At 52.3% G+C, this 15,517-nt stretch overlaps 1 protein-coding gene across 5 annotated transcripts in view; it reads right to left on the bottom strand.

Moving 5' to 3' along the window:
* The window catches only part of CARD11 (caspase recruitment domain family member 11), a 113,133-nt gene that overhangs the window by 49,522 nt on the left and 48,094 nt on the right, over positions 1 to 15,517 (bottom strand). Inside the window, exon 1 of one of the 5 annotated variants that reach the window (XM_025416127.3) lies at positions 8,108 to 8,221. The exons of 2 other annotated variants lie outside the window; for them this stretch is intronic. The gene's annotated coding sequence lies outside the window, so the exon portion shown is untranslated. Of the gene's footprint in view, positions 1 to 15; positions 35 to 303; positions 904 to 8,107; positions 8,222 to 15,517 lie in introns of those variants that run through there. 2 more of the 5 variants (XM_035718098.2, XM_049111188.1) reach the window with 2 other exon arrangements.

The following is a 15,517-nucleotide window of genomic DNA, read 5'->3' as shown; positions in this document are numbered from 1 at the left end:
ACCTGTAACCTGTACCTGGAGCTCCTCAAGGCACTCCACTCACTGATTTTCAGGTGACCTGGGCAAAAGGCCAATGGTTTCTGTGGGATAAAAATATCTCAACCTGGTATCTTTTAGGAAGGGTGGAAGCATCAGTAGAGGTCAGCGTTGGGGGGCAGTGGGGAGCAAGGCACATCAACTGAAGTGAGACCAGGGGCGTGGCAAGCGTTAAGCCCTCCACCAGCCCCAGGCCTGTCACACATCCCGGCTTCTATGGCAGCTTCCCACGGGCACGGCAGCAAAGAACTTTGGAAGGGCACACACCTCTTGCATTACCAAAGGATACTTCTCCCTTCCAGCTCTTGCTTTTCTACCATGACTGCAGAGAAGCTTTAGAAAAAAGCACAATTAGGAATGACAGATTTAAATTGTCCTGAAATGCATATCAATTTATCACATTGGCTCTTTATGAGCATTCGCTCCATCTGGATTCCAGAGCCGTGCACACGGCAAACTGACAGCTCCCATGGTCCGGGAGCCACGGCTGGACCACTTGGCCAAATCCGTGAAGTGTTGTCTTGCTACGGGGGCTGGCCAGCAGGGGAGCCTTGGCCTTGTGATAATGACATACAGCTCTGTCCTGCGCTGGCCTTAGAAGCCTGGTCAGCACACCGTCATTGCCACGGGGTCTGTTATGTCACAGGGACCACCAGTTGATTCCAGTTCAGGAGTGCTTTGTACTTTCAAAGATGGACCCTTTGCTTCATCTGGGTGTGCAATTCTTTTCCATTAGCATACTCTTGATTGTTTGGCTCCTCTTTTGTTATTTGGGTTGGGAGAAACTTGGGAGAGTCCACGGTCCCCCTCTGAAGACTTCATGCCAAGATCGGGTTTGCAGTTGTGCTAACGTGTGGTGGATTTTCAATAAAGATTTGCTGAAGCAACAGTTCTAATGACCCAAGGTATTATGATAAGAACATTCCATTGTTGCAGCACTGTATTCCGTAGTCGGCTAGCCAAGAAGGACTTGGTGACAGCTGGCAGTATGTGGTGGCCACCCTGCTGGACCTCTCCCCATGGAACCTAGGTCCCTGCTGTGGAAAGGATCCATGTTCCTGTGCTTTCCATCCGGTTTTGCCATTGCTCATTTGCACGCCTGCTGTGATTCCTTGAGAGGGCTTGTATTGTGCTCATTTGTGAGTCTGCAGCACACTGCCGGCACGCAGGGTGCTCTCCCTCCATAGGGCTGCCCAGCAAGTCATCAAACAGGTCTCCTCCCAGAGTCTGACCTTGACGCTTGGGGTTTCCACTACCCAAAAGTGGGACACAGAGTGTGCATTCTGGTGCAGGAATCTTAGGGAGATGTAATTCTAGCAGAATTACAAGAGAAGTGGAAGGAAACCATGAGTTACTTTTTGATTTGGGGAACGAGGAGGTGGTTTGGAAGAAATTGGCCATAGGAAAGGCACAGCCCCAAAGTGGACCCTTAACAAGCAGAATCCTGCACCTGGGGCTGGCGTGTGAGTGTGTGGGGTGAGAATCTTCTGAGTGAAAAGGCTCGGCCCTTGCATTTCATGGAAAAGGTCACTAGCGTCATCAGGTAAGAGCCTTACAGCAGCCAGGAACAAGCCTGGAAGGTTCTGTGGGAGCCACATCCAGGCCTTAAATCTTTCCCCTTTACCTCCTCCTGGTGTCCTGTGGCTGGCACTGCAACCCCGGGGAGGGGGGAGCACAAGCCCAGGTTAGGATGGCAGAGGGGGTGGGGCTGGAGGTGAGGAAGCATCTGGGTTCATGGGAACAAGAGGTAGGGAGGGAGCTGGGCTGGGGACAAAGAGGAAGGAGGAAGGCCAGGGAGGCTGCAGGAGGCTGTACTGGCAGGTGAGCCTGGGCCCAGAGAATGCAGCTCAGAGGCGCAGCGCGGGGATCTAACAGGGGGAATGTAGAAGGGGCTGCTGGGCCACTCTGCCGCTCAGATGGACTTATCTCCAGGGCCCGGGGCTGGCCCGCAGCCTCAGAGCATCCTTTGAGGCCCCAGCAGCAAGGAGCACTGGGCTCTCTCTTCTGCATTTATGAGGCCCACCGAAAACATAGTCCGAACCCATGTGGTAAACAACTGAAAATGCATTTGCGGCCATGGGGCTGTCTGTTTTGTGAAATATCATGAGAACTGGCAAATCAGTGACACTTCTGAACATGTTCCCACATGTTTGAAAATAACTCTGCCGATGACTTCAATCAGGGAGCAGACTGGTATCTAGAAGAATGCAGATTTCGGGTTTCCTACTGTGGAAGCAGAGAGGTAGTGCTGGGGGTGGGCTGTCTCTGCCTCTAGCTCTTATTGATGCTTCCACTGCGGTCTGAGCATACACCAAGTGAAATCAGGGAGTCCCCTCTGATGGAGGAGGGCAGCCCCTAAGAGATGTGAGGCTCTGGCTTTCGTGGGGCTGCAGGGACTCCCAGAGACTTCTTCTCTAAAGGCCTCTGGGTCTGGTGGAAACACTGGGGCAGGAAGCAGCAGACTGGTGTGTTACGTGGACCTCAGACTTTCTTATTTTTACCCTGAGGTGTTCGAGGCTTGAGGTCAGAGCTCTACTTTCTCCTATATCAGCTCCCCGGGCAGTTTTGCAGGCAGCAGAAGAAAGGACAGAGGGAGGGGCTTTAAGGGCCAAGAGAGAGTAGCTTTGCTAGATGCGCGGTCTCTGCAGACTTCTTCGCTGTAGACCCACAGAGCTGGGTGGCTGGGGTTCCACTTGCAGGGCACCCACACGCAAGGAAGGTGTGGAGCCTGTCCGGGAGAGGTTAAAGTGCGCTTGCTTGTTAGTGTGAAGTGACATCGCCCCTCAGAGAAGACAGGGGCCGTGGGCAAAGAATCACAGGAATTCCACTCAAATTAAAAAGAGTCGAGCCAAAAAAACTCTTTGCATAAGGAGGTATCACTGTGTGTGCTACTGCAAAGGACACGGTCCTGAGGTGAGCATCCTGGGTCTGAATTCCAGTTCTGCCATTTGCTGCTGTGTGGATTTAGGCATGTGGCTTATCCTCTCTGAGCCCCCATTTCTTGGTCTGTAGAATTGGACAAGCAGCTCTAACATCTTAGGGTTGCTGCTGTGCACGCGGTAGACACATAATCAATATCACTTAATCCAGCGCATCAGAAGCCAGTGGCAAACTGGAGTTGGAAACCAGGTCTCTGCCGGACGTCCTGTGTAATCACCTCCACGCCAAACAGAACTTAGACGAAAACGTAAAAGATTTGTCTTCAACTCTTTTGTCTGGGCGTCGGGTTGGCATCTCACCCACCCGGTGTTGTTAGCAGCTCTTTATGTCCACCATGCTGCTTACAGCTTCTGAAAAGGGACCCCAGTACACCCCGTGGCCCAGCCAGGATCTTACACAAATGGGCGTTTAATATTTATAAAGTGATTGATTTCCAATGCATAAGCGCTGGCTCTCGTTTCCTTGGTGTAGTTTGCTCCCTTCGGCGGGGAAGACTGCTATGTCCGCAGGCTTGGTGAGGGTTTTCGCCCTGACAGCCTGCTGATGGGATCACATGCCCTTCATTTGCACCCCGCCTGTTTTGCTGTGCCTGCAATTCGGATCTAAGCACCAATCTATCTCAGCCTCTCAATCAGTCATGGATTAGAAGTCTAGAATCCCGGCTCTCCAATTTCTGACCAGGGACAGAGCTATCTTGTCACAAACCAAGCTGACCGGGTGAGCTGCAGAAAAGCCCGCTGGTCCTACATTCTGTCGGTTGGGACTCTTTCGTCTGCTGGCGTTCCCAAACACGGCATCAATATTGGGGCAGCAATCTCTCTTTGCAGAGTGCCCCTTCCCGGTGCACTGGCCCACCCCGAGTCTGAAGGGCCTTCTGCGTCATCAAGAATAGCTCTTTCTAGGCACTGGTGTGCGGGAGATCAGCTCGGTTTGCAATCCTAATTCTTTGCACATTGATAACCCAGTAGCAGCCAGCACTTTCAGGAGTCCACTGAGGGCTTTAGTCCCTCATCGTGGAGGTCACCAGCTGACCTTCAGAGGACACGTTCCTGGACCAAGCGGGGCGCAACGCCCCTTGTACTGTGGGTGTCTGACATGCCCTGGGTCCTCATTCCATGTCAGAGGACAGGAGAGAATGGCTCAGTGACAAAAGCCACAACGACAGCGGGGGCGAAGGTGGGCAGTCTAAGGAAAGGCGGCTGTAGTGCGGTAGAGCTGGAAAATCCACTCTCTGCAAAGGAGGTAACTGAGTGTGCCACGCTGAGGGCGTCAGTCACCTAATCTAGGATTACGCTAAACCGGGCTCACGCTTCCCGGGAAGAAAGGGACAATCAAGACTCTGGTGATGGAAAGCTGTAGGACGCGTCAGTGCTTGTTAGCTTCAACTGGGCAGCAAAATAAGAGTGGGGTCTCACCACTCAGCACACTCGCTCAGAAAGGACTCCGGGGCAAACCTCTGCCTCCCGATCCTTCTGGGACCAATGACCCAGTTTGTGGGGTTCCAGATGCCTGATTCGTCCTGTTCTTCTCCTTCTGTGTGTCTCTTAATGTCAACACGTATTGCAGACATTTTGGGCAGAATCAAGCACGGCGCCTACATCCGGCACCCTTGTTACTTACTGTAACAAGGAGCGTTTCCAGGTGAGACCGGGCAGGTGCAGAAGTGAAATTCAAACCAGTCAGATTTTCTGTCCTGGGGCATTTTGCCGAGAGACGGCAAGGGGTGGGGGTAAGTTAGTTAAAATGCATTAATTGAGCATCCACTATGTTGGGAGCAAAATAGGTTTGTGCGTCCAGTTAAATGTCAGGTTTCTGGGAGGCAGAGAGAGAAGGAGGAAAGCACCCAGGAAGGGTCTCTTCACTCATAATTAACTGCAAAATAAACAGCTCCCCCACGGAATGGGGCCCCTCCTTTCCACAGCCCCTGCAGCCCCACATTTCAATTAGCTCTGTGTTATTCTGGTCCCTTATTACCTCCGAGAATCAAGGGCTGGCTGTAATTAATTGTGATAATGTACTCAGGAGCAGAGCCAACGGCCGCTCGGGAAGGCTGGCCGGAGAGGCTCCCCTCCAGCACGCCCTCCGTGGGCCTCCTTGGGGTTCAGTCCATACAGACTGTGATGGGGGCGGGTGAGGGCAGTGGGCAGCGACCCTCACGGCTAGCTCCAGGCCTTTGCAGCATTGTGGCGCCAAGCAAGGTTCCCCTCCGCCACCTCCCTGTGCCCTGCTTCTCTTCCCGGTCCCGGCAGCAGCCTCGAACCCTCAAAGCCAATGACTCCAGAAATGAAGATGTTTGTACAGTGGAATATGATTCACCCACGAAATGGGACCGAGGGCTGATCCTCGCTACAACACGGGCAAACCTTGAAAACTTGATACAAACGAAAGAGATCACACACTCGAAAGGGCCATGTGTTGTGTGATTCCATTTATGGGCAATGTCCAGAAGAGGGACACAGAGAGCAGGTGCGTGGCTGCCAAGGGCTGGGGGCTGGCAGGGACAGAAGGCTGGCTGCTTACGTAGATGAGGTTTTATTTTGGGGGGTGTTGGAAATGCTTCGAGCTAGGTAGAGGCAGTGGTTGTGCAACATGAGGTGTGTGCTGAATGCCACAGAATGGTTCACTTTAAAAGGGGGGTTGGGTGGAGGGCAGCCTGGGTGGCTCAGCAGTTTAACGCCGCCTTCAGCCCAGGGCCTGATCCTGGAGACCCGGGATCGAGTCCCGCATCGGGCTCCTGGCATGGAGCCTGCTTCTCCCTCTGCCTGTGTCTCTGCCTCTCTCTCTCTCTCTGTCTCTTTCTCTCTGTCTCTCATGAACAAATAAATAAAAGCTTTAAAAAAAATAATAATAAAAGGGGGGTAGGTGCTACATGAATTTCACCTCCATCAATCAGATCAGATCAAATAAATAAAAACAGCTATAATTTCTTGAGCACACACGACGTGCTGGGGCCCTGCTGGGAAGGCATCATCCACTCCGATGAAGAAATGAGAGAAGTGGAGGTGGGGGAGGGGACCTGCAGGCGCGGGGCCGGGTCCACCAGTGAGGCCAGCACGCTTGCTCCTCCCTGCAGCACCCTGGCGGCGGCTGGTCAGCCCCGGGTCCATGCAGCTGTGGGAATCAGGAGTGAGTCTGCAGGGGCTGCTGAGTGCAGGAAAGACCCCAGGGAGGCAGAGGCGGCCAAGGCCCACGGGGTGCGGGTTTGAAGGCAGGACCAGGGCAGAGAAAAGGGAACAGGAACTCACAGTTTTATTTAGCACCCACAGGTGCATAGCATAGGGAGGGAGGGAGGCGGGTGCCAGTGGGCGCTGGCTGGGGTCTGGCCAGGAAGGGACAGTCATGTCCTTCCTCCTCCTGGAACCTCCAAGACCACTGGTGAGCAGCCCCTGAACTTGAGTGATTTCCCATAGGCCGGCTCACCTGTGTTGAAGCCCCCAGGCAGCTGGAAACATGAAAACACAGAGACTCACATTTTCCACCCATCTGTGCATGATAAGGGGTGGGAGGATGGGACGAGAACGTCGCAGAACATCTCAAAACACTTCGATTTTCCTTGTTCAGGAGAGAGTTCTGTCATAAATCTCTCCTTTTTAATGATCTATTAGGTAAGAGTGTCTTTAAATGAATCTGTCGGGGCTGGAGCTGGTGGGTGTTTCTTTTCACTTTTACACCCCACCCCATCCCGCCCCGCAGGCGCCAGCCACTGTAGGCCACGTTTTTCTGCTGCTCTAGGTTCCTACACAGTGGGATGCAAACACTCTCCCCAGTCTCTGAGAGCAACAGGAGCAGGAATGTGGGGATCTCTACGCTCAGAGATAATCTCCAGCTTCTCGCGTGAAAATGAAAGCTCATAAAATCAGATGCAAACCGGAAAGTCGGTTTTTTTTTTTTTTTTGGCTTGTGTCAAATGACTCGATCACCTATAATTAAATAAGACTCCCGTCAAATCTGCACCCCGACACCGCAGATCTGTTTGGACTGGAGGCTGTCGGGAGCAAGTGTTGTTAGCAGGGGATGGGGGAACCCACTGCTGTTGTGACCCTTTCTTTGCCCATGTTTGGGGAGCTGGGAAGGAGTCTGCGTGTAAAGCCAGGCTTGAAGGCCACCGCCTGGTGCTCCCTGGGTGCGTTGCCAGCCAGGGGGACCTTCCTCTGCAGGCCCGGAGGCTCCTCCACCGACCGACCCTATGCTCTACGTGACTCTGAGACACCCCCGGAATTCCATGTTCTGGCATTTTCAAGGATGCCTCAGACCCTGCTGGCTTCTTCCAATGACGTCATTCAACGCTGTCTCTAATAAGCATTAAGAGCCCAGGGGCTGCAAAAGTTTTGGCTCCGCAGGACTTAATGGATTCCTGAAGCATTTCAGTAGGAAATGCAGTTACTTCCCCTCCAGCCCTGACCCTTCTGCTTCCTAGAAAAGTCATTCACAGCCCGCTGTGCCTTTTCTGCCTGTGTTATGATCCAAGGTCTCCCACCTGGCTCTGGCTCCAGCGTGTATCTCTCCCTCCCTGTTGCCTCTGGGCAGGGGCTGGGCCTTGGGTTCTCTGAAGGATCTTTAGAAACAGGCTACTTTCTTTGCATATGCTACCTTACTTAAGCTCCAAGAGGCTGCAGGGTGCTCCCAGGGAGGGCGGTTATCCCCAGAGGGCAAGGGCCCCAGCACCTCTCTGCCCCACCAGAGCACATTCTGGGCACTCACACCCACTCCTCCGCCCTCTGCTCCATCCCCGGAAGAAAGTTAAAAAAAAAAAAAAAATCCCAAAACCCACCAGCACATAAAAATGACAGCGTTCTGGTCCAAATCGATCAGGCATTTATCGAGGGCCTTCTCTGGGCTGCATTCCATGCTCTGTGCAATCAAAGTGACAGCATAAAATAGTTGCCCCAGCACCAGCTGCTGAGAGTCTACTGTGTTGTTTAAGAAATTAAGAAACAAAAAGGAACGTGCATGAAGTCATTAAACACACGGTGTGGATGAGAGCAAGAGGGATGAGGTGGAGGGATCGGGGGTTATGCAGGAGCCCCAGCCTGCTGCAGAACCCCCCGCCCCCCAAGGAGAGATGGCTTCACTAGCTCAGTGCCCACGTGCCTCCGAGCAAAAGGATGGGCAGTAGGAAAAATATACTCACATCTTTGCAAACTAGCTCGGTCCTGGGTTTGCCTTTGGGGGGGTCTCTGTGTGGTCCCCTCAAACTCCCTCTCCTCCAGCGCATTGCCTGCCAGGCCCCCAGAAAATGCTGATGCTGCAGGGAGCAGCGACCTCCCCCTCCCCGGAAGCCCACACAACAGCCCCCTCTGAGGCCGCCTCTATTTTTAGCAGGGGCAGAGGTGGAGGCTGGGGGAGGGGGCTGCCATACTTCCCTTTTTATTTTTGTTCTGAGCAGAGTCTGTGGGTGACTTTCCACAGAGGGGGTAGGCTGGAGAAGCTACTATGCTCTCTCTGGCAGGTAGGGCCACATCTGTCACCGGGGTGCAGAGAGGATGGGGTGCAGGAGTGGAGGGAGGGGCGGGCAGGAGACTGGCATCATTCGCACTCTGTCCTCCTGCTGGCGCCTGCCCCTGTGCCAGACCTTGCCCAGGAACCACGGTCTCCTGACTGTGAACTATACTGAGGAGGAAGTGTGGATGGAGCCTGGAACATTCCAGGAAAGATGCTTCCACAAGCCTCACACCGAGCTGCCCAGAGCCAAACACACCATCCTACTCTTTTGTCCTCTAGACATCCTGGCATCCACAGCCGGCCACTGACTCAGCTCCTCTCTGACTACCTGTGTCTTCTTTGCCTTCCTATCCTGCGGGCTGCCCGCAGGCCTCTGATCACCCCATTCTCCTGGGGGAGCAGAGGTCTGTGTCCTCTGGGGGAAATGAGGGCAGCGGAAGCTGTGGGTGGATAGATCCAGGTGATGCGCATGCACACACACACACACACACACACACACACACACACCCCGCCAGTGATTCATAAAAGTTGGCCCTGCCCCCTTCCTAGAAGCTCCCCTCCCCTCCTCCCTCCACCTGGCTTCCCTGGGACTAACAGGTCCCTACAGGGGCGGCGGAGCCAGATCCACTTCAGCCTCACTCCTATGTCCCAGCCTGTATGGATCGACAGAGAAAGGACTGTTCCTTTTCCCCTTTGCCAAAATATTGCACTAAAGTCAGTGAGCTGCACGCATCTTAAGTATACAGTTCAATGAATTTTGAGAAGAAGACACCCTTATGGCCAATTAACAAGTGGAGCATGGCCAGCACCCTAGAAAGTTCCTTCATGGCCCTTTCCGTGCTGGGTCCCCACCCCCAACCGCAACCAGTACTGGGATTTCTGCCATAAAAAAGTGGAAAAGCACAGTAAGCAGTGTGTAGGGCCTGGCTTGTTCCGCTCAGCTCCTCAGGGTGTGTGCATCTGTGGTGTGTGCCACGGGCTCGGTCCTCAATACCGAGCTTGTGTCCCACAGTTTGTCTGTTTGCCTGTTGGTGGATGTATGAGTTGTGTCCCAAGTTCACTTGTTGGGGACATTCTCGGACACATTGTTACTCGGACATGTGTTGTCATTTGCTTGGGATAAATACCCAGGATTAGAATTGTTGGGTCATGTGGCGGGTGTCTGCTCAACTCTGTAAGAAACTGCCACCCTGTTTTCCAAAGTGGCCTTGGCATCCTGTCCTCTTGGCGGAGCAGGTGAGAGTCCTGGCTCTGCCACATGTCCATGAGCGCTCCGGGAGTGGGGTTCCTTGGGGCAGGCCTTCTGCTTGCAGAGTGGTGACATTGTCCCACCGCTGTTGCCGGCCCACGCTTGTGACTCCTGTCTGTTTCTCTACCTGGTCCTCTCACGTTGATGCCCCCCTGCCATGTGTCCTGGGTTGGACAGTGTGCCCCTCTTGAGAGCATGACCATACGTGGTAAGAGAATCTTTGCAGATGCACCTAAGTCGAGGTCTCCCTGGAATAGGGTGTCCCTGAATCCAGTGACACACACAGACACAGAGGAAAGATGGCCATGTGGCTGTGGAAGCAGGGGTGGGGGTGGCTGCAGGCCGAGGAACAGCAGAGCCACCCGCACCTGCAAGAGGCATGCGAGCATCCTTCCCTGGAGTCTCCGAGGAAGCGCGGCCTTGCCCTGCTCTCACCTTGATTTCTGACTTCTGGCCTCTAGACTTTGCTTTGTTTAACTGGTTCCTGGTAATCTGTTATGGCAGCTTCAGGGAGGGAAGAGCCCTGCAACACCTCAGGAGCTCTTGCTTGACTTGGGGGCTGGAGGGAGAGACCGGGGGGCTGGAGAGAGAGACGGGGGAGCTGGACGGAGACACCGGGAGGGCTGCCTGGTGGAGCCTGGCCCTCAGGACAGGGGCATGGCCACCCCTCAGAACTCACTGCCTGACCTCGTGTCCTCCCTTTGCGTTGCATCCGTCACAGCCAAGCAGAAGCCAAAGGTCAGGGGGCCTGCGGACGCGCTCATTCAGGGCAACCTCTGGGCATGGCGGGTGCGGCCGGGCTGCAGGGCATCCTCTGAGCCCCCGGGTTCTCCGCTGTCGCATGGGGACCATGACAGTGCCAGCCTCACTGGGGGTGTGAGGATGAAGACGTGACGTCTGGAGAATGTGAGCCCAGCACCTGCAGGTGACCAGCGCTCGGGGCCTGGGCACTGCATGTTCTCCCATCAGGGTGCCCCTGCCTGGCTCTGCTCAGAAGGCCAGTGTCGGTCCTGAGGTCAGGAAGGGGTTTTGGCATCTCCTGGTCCTAACTGTTGTGCGAGTGGAAACGAGCAGGAAGAAGGTCAGCACGTCCCCCTCCCTGGGCAGGGAGGAGCTCCAGGAGAACCTCCTAGGGAAAGCTGATCTTTATTCTTCTGGGTTCCTGTGCTCGGATTCTGAAAGCTGGGCCCTACCCGAACACCATGGAAGGGAAGTGCTGCTCCACTGCAAACCCTTTAGTTGGCCAGCAGTCCCGTGTGGCAGCGGCCGCTACCCAGAAAGCCGAGGCTTGGAGAAGTCGTGGGATTTGCCTGAGGTTGCACAGAGTCTTGGTCTGCTCCTGTCGCTACAACAAAATCCCTCAGACCCAGGGGCTTAAACAACTCATTTCTCATGGTTCTGCAGACTGGGAGGGTCAAGGTGCTGGCAGGTTCGGTGTCTGGTTCCCGGGTGGCCGCCCTCCCATGGTGTCCTCACCTGGCCTCTCGTTGATGTGTGCTCATAAAGACAGCTGTGCCATCTCTTCCTTTCCCTATAAGACCCCTAACCCCATCACCAGGGCCCCACCCTCACGACCGCATCTAACCCTAACTACCTCACCTCCAAACTACTCCATCGGGGCTTGGGGCCTCCACACATGAATTCTGGGGCCACAACACACGGGCAGCTGCGGGAGGGTTTATGGTCTGGCTCTGTGTGGGATCAAAGGCGTGCTCCCATGTCTCCCACAGGGCCTCCCTCTACCTGGTCTGCTGCGGGCAGCATTGGGACACTGTCCACGGAGTGACGACTCCCTGACTCCCCAGCAAATCCATGGAAAGGAAGCACCATGGTGAAGCCTCCATCGTTGATGGTCAGAGCACAAGGTAGTGGGTTTCAGAGCCAGGAGGGGTCTCTGGCATCATTTCAGCCTCCCACACAGTGAATTCCCAGGTAGCCAATCCAAGTACCAATAGGTGGCATGGAGTCCTCGCTGAAGGAAAACTATCCATGAGTGGCCCAGTGCCTGCTACATGCAGACTCAGCTGGCCCTTCGTGGGCATTCCCGCAGGTCGCCTTCCCCATGGCTGCCCTGTGGCGGAGGGCGCTTTACCCTCCATGTTGCAGAAGAGGGTCTGGACACCAGGGCCCACCCCTGGTCTTCTTTACCTCTGCACACTGGTCTTTCCATCATTTCACATTTTTCTTCTTCCCATGGAGAAAACAAATCCTCCTAAGTGGAGATAAACCTACCAGCACCAGGTTGAGTGAAGCTGCTCAGTCCCAAAGGGACTTCAGCAGAAAGGGTGTCCGACCAAGTGGCAGGGCAGGGCCAGATGCCCTTCAAGTCTTTACATCCCCACCAGGGGGACAAGAACGTACTTAATTAAGAATTCTTCTCTGGACTGGATGAAGCGATGCCCACCAGACTTCCAAAGGATGCAGATGAAGGGTGCCAGGCAGGCAAGGGCAGAAGCAGCTGAATTCTCACCAGCAGCCACCGAGGAGTTAGTGAAGGTGCCCTGACCCCTCCGGGGGAGGCAGCAGGCGCTAAGTGACACGTGAAAGGAAGTGGCATCCAAGAGCTTCCTGCACACACACCCAGTGAAGTTTAAGCCTGAGTAGTAGGTGAAGAAAGATTTCTCTAATATGGCAAGAAGAAGGAAAAAAAAAAAAAACCCAACGCAAAACATCCGGCCCTGTAATAAAAACAGCAGCCTCATGGGGGCTGGGGGACCCTGGACACAAAACACGCCCCAGGTGGACTGGCGCTCTGGTGTACCAGCCGCACCCCCGAGGCCCTGGCCCGTCCTGCCAAGGCCCAAAATGCGTTCAGGCCCGCCCAAGGACGATGGATTCAAACTCTTCCTCTGTGTTATTTGTTTTATTTATCTCCGCCTTGAAACCGTAGTTCTAAATAGTGTAGGCCCTTGACTGCTGACTCAGCTGCCAGAGCCAAAACTCATAAAATCCTATTTCAAAAAGGTCCAATGATTTTATTTTCTGACCATAAATATGAAATTTAATTAGCAGCTTGCTGCTAATGAAGTCGCCATGGAAGCCAGCCTGGAGACGAAGAGCAGGAAGAGACATCCCGCATTAAACAGAATCTGCTGCCCTGTTAACCCTTGCCTCTCCCCCTGCCCTTCGCCCAGACCCCCGAGAGAGCAGAGAGCAGCCTCGGATATGGAAGGTCACTTAGAGACTGGGATGCGGGCCAGATGTCCCCTCCCACTTGGTGGTAAGCCCCTGGGCACTCTGGCCTGGCTCTGTCTCCACAGCAGGGCAGGGGTGCTGGAAAGAGGCTGAAGGAAAAAGCACTAGTGCTTAGAAAGAGCCGCCGATACTCTGCTTCATTGGACATCAGTAGAACAACTTGGGGTAATTCACACTTGACTGAACACGCAAAACCCAGTGCCCACCCTGTGCCTGGCCTCGGTTTCTCTTTTATAAAATCAAAATCTATAAATAATCTATAAATAGTTCATCTATAAAATAGGCATAATACCCACAGCTGGTGGAATTTTAGTGATGATGGAACGTATTTCTAAAGCCCGTGCCTGGAATATATATAGCAGGTGCTTGATAAATGGGAGATTTCATTTTTATTATCCTCGTATGAGTTCATTCGTTAAATCCAAAGTCCAGAACTCGCTAAGATTCTGAAGTCTTATTGAGAAGAAATGGACTATTTCAAGCATCATTCAAGAAGCTGAAGGTGAAACATGAAAAACCCAATCCATATGATCGGTGCTAAAATAATGCAAACATCAACCAAAGTGTGTCCAGTGTCAGTGTCTAAGACCCAGGTGTGTGTGGATGGGGTGAGGGTGCATCAGTCACATGTGCAGAGGTCATGGCTGTGCACATGCACAGACTCTGCAAACACAAACTCCTGTTAAGACCTGAGAGCCTCCTTCCCTCCTGATAGAATCTGCAGCAGTGAACTTCAGACTTAGTTTGCAGTCAGGGCGCACAATATTACATTCTAGAACAAAGTTTATGGCAGAAGGTAATAGAGTTTTGAGATTTGTTTTCTTTCTTGCCTTTTTTTTTTTTTTTTAAATTGAAGCATATTGCAATTCTGCTGGCATTTGAGTTCTTGAACAAGTAGGAAGAGTATGTTCCAGCTCCTTGTGGCTCTGCAGGGAATTCTTCTAGGGTCACGGCTGAGATTTCTGGGATGCTGGAGCCTGAACCCCCTCAGGTATAACTGTCAGCCCCAACAGGTGCAGCTGGCTTTGAGGGTTAAATGTCATAGATAAACTATGCTGTGTAAATCCAACCCTCTTGTCTCCATTTACTAGGATTAGCAGAATGATCTCCTCTACACCACAGGCATCAGATGATTCCCCATATGAGGAACTGGCTTGGTTCATAGGCTGAAATCTCTCACTGATCAGTGTGCCCACGGCATCAGCACCATCTGGAACATATTGGACCTGCAGATCTTCAAGTCTCATCTCAGATCTTCTGAGTCAGAGCTTGCATTTTAGCAAACTCCCTGGGAGACTCACTCATGCACACAGAAATGCAGTTCTAACTCAATCCTCAACTGTTTACAGAGATGCAGGTTGCTGACTTGCCTGTTCACTCCCCTTCCAAGTCTTCTAGAATGTTTGTTTGACACCTGTGCTGGTCTCTCCTGGCCCACACATTGCCTGGCCTTTGGTGGAGCTTCTGCTGACTTTCCATTTTGGCTCAACATATTCAAGATCTTAGGGGTGACTGAGCCCTGAATGGGACCAGGTCTTCCTACTTCATGCCTCAGTGGTCCTCATTTTGTCATGGCCTTGTATGCAAGGCAACAGCTCAGGTACACTTGCTTCACTCCTGATCAACAACATCACTTGGAAACAATTTCTAAAACTTGAGGACCAAAAAACAAAACAAAACAAAACAAAACAAAAACAAAAAACTTGAGGACCTGGGCTCTGCTGTCCATTACAAATCTCTGCTTCCAACAATCGTCTTCCAATGAGTCATGGAAGAACACTGTTTACTTGTAGCTAGTCCTTCTGTAAAATGAAGTAAGGATTCTTTTGCAAAGTAAGGATTAAGCCCCACAATTATTTCCTATAAAATTCTTGTATTTTATACAACACGATTTTTGGGTGTGCTTGAAGTGTTATTTGTGGACAGGGTTCCCCATGATTTCTACTTACAATAAATCCTAAATGACTGCATATCTTTTATAAAACCTTCTTATCTGGCTTGGTAAATTCAGATCAATCTAGAGGTATGCAGAAAGTAATACATTGTGAATAACAGCAAAAATATTAAACAATTATAAAGTGTGACAAGATATTTGAAACAACTGTTTGTCAACACTGGAATAGGTTGCTTAGGATGACCATAACAGAAGATAAAGTTCAGGAGGTAAACCTCATGACTGCTCTGGCTTTTTGCCTGGTTGCACTTTACATAGTATAGGCAAAAAGGTGGAGCCCAGAGCACGGCAGCTTCACCAAACTGAGGAGACAGAGATTAGAGTTCAGGACTACTGGAGTCTGCAATTTGAGAGGAAGGACACCAAGATGAAATATACAGCACAGAGTGGCTAAATATTGAACTACATTTTTAAAAAAGATTTTATTTATTTATTTGAGAGAGGGAGAGAGAGAGAGAGAAAGGCAGAGACATAGGCAGAGAGAGAAGCAGGCTCCATGAAGGGAGCTCGATGTGGGGCTCAATCCTGAGATTCCAGAATCACACCCTGAGCCAAAGGCAGGCACTCAACCACTGGGCCACCCAGGTGTTCCTTGAACTACAGCTAAACAAGTAAGACTCCATGAGCTTGGCAGAGAAAAACTGCTTATGACCCGAGAAGTTTCAGATGACACACAGGACTCAGAGATGTTGGGGCTCCAA

This window comes from Canis lupus, chromosome 6 (assembly GCF_003254725.2).
Source record: "Canis lupus dingo isolate Sandy chromosome 6, ASM325472v2, whole genome shotgun sequence".
NCBI lineage: Eukaryota > Metazoa > Chordata > Mammalia > Carnivora > Canidae > Canis > Canis lupus.
Note: the sequence above shows the minus strand (reverse complement) of the source record. Positions and strands in the feature narration are given on the sequence as shown.